The sequence below is a fragment of the Sinocyclocheilus anshuiensis genome, unplaced genomic scaffold (genome assembly GCF_001515605.1).
Source record: "Sinocyclocheilus anshuiensis isolate Anshui unplaced genomic scaffold, SAMN03320099.WGS_v1.1 scaffold517, whole genome shotgun sequence".
NCBI classification, from domain to species: Eukaryota; Metazoa; Chordata; class Actinopteri; order Cypriniformes; family Cyprinidae; genus Sinocyclocheilus; species Sinocyclocheilus anshuiensis.
This window is the reverse complement of record NW_015536535.1, coordinates 73,220-76,705: the sequence shown is the minus strand read 5'-3', so window position 1 is coordinate 76,705 and position 3,486 is coordinate 73,220.

Sequence of the window (3,486 nt, the reverse complement as noted above, 5' to 3'; positions counted from 1 at the left end):
GTGGGGGCATTGTGTGTGACCCTTCTCTCTCTCATCTCCAGCGAGCCTGCCGTTTTGTCATCTAATTACTGTGAATCCCCGGCCTGTTCCCTGCTGCTGAATTTTTAATGGGCCTGCCTGCCTGCATGCCTGCCAGCCCGGCTGTCCACTCCCCAAACTCAAACACCCCTATCCCTCCCCCCTCCGCTCCTCCCCTCTCCTCTCCTCTCCTCTCCTCTCCTCTCTTCTCTTCTCTTCTCTGGCTGTCTGTTCTATGCCTGTTCTTCTTTTTTGACTTGTTTTCTTGTTATTTACCTGCTAGCTCTCCTCTCGACCTCATCTGTCTGTCAGTCTAGAGGCAAAGTGTTGAGCACTGTTAATCAGAGCCTTGACACATGATGTCACAACCCACAGAAGGTGCCAGCAGGAGCATGTGCGCAAGAATCTTAATTCTAAACTCATAAATATTTCATGCAAAAAAGACAAGAATGAGGTGTGGAAGAAAGAAAGAATGAGAATGTGAAAAGACACAAAGTGATTGTTTATGTATGCATGCATACACTAGTGCATTTGACTTTTAGGACACATTAATAATGGATCAGATACCATTTATTTTAATGTTATCTTTCAATGTTATCAATGTTATCAAAATCTAATTACTTTGAAGTGTTGATTAATTAATCCAATTATCTTCTTGATCTTTTATTTGATTCAACATAAAATGTATTACACATAAATGTTTAGGCTACAACGGCCTAACATAATCTATGGAACATAAAAGAAGATAATTTGAGAAACATCTCAGTATTTTTTGTTCATACAATGAAAGTCATTGGTAACCAAAACAGCTTAATTACCAACAGTCTTCAAAATACCTTATTTTATGTTGTGCAAAAGAAGAAAGTCATACAGTTTTGAAACGACATGAGGGTAATTGATGACAGAATTTAAATGTTTGGGTGAACTATACCTTGAATTTTTTTAATGAAATAATACTCTAAATAATAAACTAAAACTACCAGCAGGTGGCGGTAACTGTCTTTATGAATCATTCATGTACTCGAATGAATGAACACTTACTCGTTCAAAAAGCGGATTCATTCAGAAACGGAGGTGCCCACCAATTCTGCTATGGCTTTAGAGCACTAGCATAGCCAGAAAAGACATTCTGGTTGTGCATCAGAAAAAACTGGGTGTGCCACATTTATTGTCAGGTTAATGTGCAATAAAACCCTGACTCTGCGTATCACTAACGTTACAGAATAGACTTGGCTGATGTGTAAAACTATACTCAGGCTCGCCATATAACCATAAAACTGTATAAAATATAACTACATGTGACGGCTTGTGAAAGTAAACATTTGTCGTTTTGTTTTGCATAATTTTAATTACTTGATACAGACCTGGAGAAAGCCTGTCCTACTTTTTATTGGCATTTTAAAAAGAATTTTACCATTGGCAAAGAATATGTAACATTATACATAGCCTAATTTCACAAATACATGAGGCAAATAAAAAGCTATAAAATAATATACAAATATTGTCTATAATAATATGAATGACCTGACTTGAACCTGAACTTTAAAGGGGACTCAACCCTCTTCTGATACTCTGAAAACACCGAACTGATCATGTGAGCAAAGCCATTGTGCTTTCAATTTTAGTTCATTTGACAGATAATTGCCAAAGCAATGGCACAAAATGACGTTAAAGATCTTATCAAACTATGAAAAATAGTAAATAGCCATCACTGCAAATAGGCAACAGATCACAGTATTATAACAAAATTATAACTTTACAAAAATATTACACAAATAACATTATACATTTTACAACATAATGCATAATACAAATTGAAAAACTGTAACAAACGTATATATATATATATTTAACATTTTGTAATTGTATTTAATATTTTTCATGTGTTTAATTAAATATAGTGTTTCCAGTAGGCTACTATTTCAAATATTATTTTATGTTTGTGCTTTTGGAAATGGATCTTTAATTAGGCTTATTATTTTGCATTATAGCCCCCACACACAATAGCAATTATGTGCTTTCTGCAAATATAATTGCAGAACTGTTGCAATTGTACTGTAAGTTTATTATTATAATTATTATTATACATACATACATATCAGTGTGTACTTCTCTGTAATGTTAAAAATTATGTACAAAACCATCCTGCACACTGTTCAGGCCCTGTTATACAGTACATACAAACACTATTACTTCAATTTAACATACTTAGTATATAACTACCTTGAAACAATAATTATGTTTTTTTTATAACTGATGATAATAGTGCACTACTGTCTTCTAGGATAATCAGTGTAGCGCACAGCCCCTGCTCTGGCAGGCTATGATTGTCGGTATTTTTTTATATTATACTAGCAGGACAGCTCAAGCCCAGCACAGAACCAAAAATCTTGTTACAAAAAAAAAAGGTCAGGGACTGGTCACATAGGCTATTACACTCTGAAATTAATGGTAACGAATGCTACTTTCACATAGGTTACACTGACAAATAAGACGAGCTCTCTTTTTCATTGTCAATGTTAAATGTATTGCAGCCAAGTGGCTTAGCACAGTTTAACAGCATTAAAAGGGTTAGTTCACCCAAAAATGAAAATTTGCCTGTGTTTTACTCACCCTCGAAGCATCATAGGTGTATGTGACTTTCTTCTTTCAGACGAATCCAATCTGAGTTATATTAAAAATTGTCCTGGCCCCTCCAAGCCATTCAATGGGGGTAAGCAGGTGTTGGTTGTCAACAGTTCAGAAGACCTGAAATAAAGTGTGCGCATCCGTAATAAAACGTCCCTCACTCAGCTCCGGGGCATGAATAAAGGCCTCCTGTAGCAAATCCATGATTTTTCGTAAGAAAAATATCCATATTTCAAACGTAATAAACACTTTTCTATCACTTTGCTTTTCATCACTTAATTAGAAGAACCAAATTAAATTGTGTCATGGACTACTGAACAGATATTTAGAAGTTGATTTTAAAATGCAAAGTATTTAAAATAAAAATAAAGCTATGTAAACACTTGAATTTTTACAACACTTTAAGTGTGTCCCATCAGGTAATGACAAGTTCTACACACACTTGTGGTCTTCATCCTCAATTGAACACTTGCCAAATACAGGAAATACGTCATATAAGTAATCAAGTGGTCAAGTGGTCAAGTGCAAAGTCCGCAAGTGTGGGTATTTGAATAAGGGGTTGGAATTGAGAAACAGCCAAAGATTCTCTATTGTTTATAAGGCGCGGCAAACGTCTCCCAAGATGCTGGGATCAAACGTCACAGTCAGCGTCTGCATGCAGATTGCTTGGCAGTCTGAATGTCAGCAGATTTTTTTTTTTTTATCGAAAATAATTTAAAATGTTCGTTTTAAATTAACAAATATTGTAATTAAACAACAATAGCACAAGTTTAGAAAACAAAACCAAAATTTTATATATATATACATATATATATATATATATATATATATATATATATC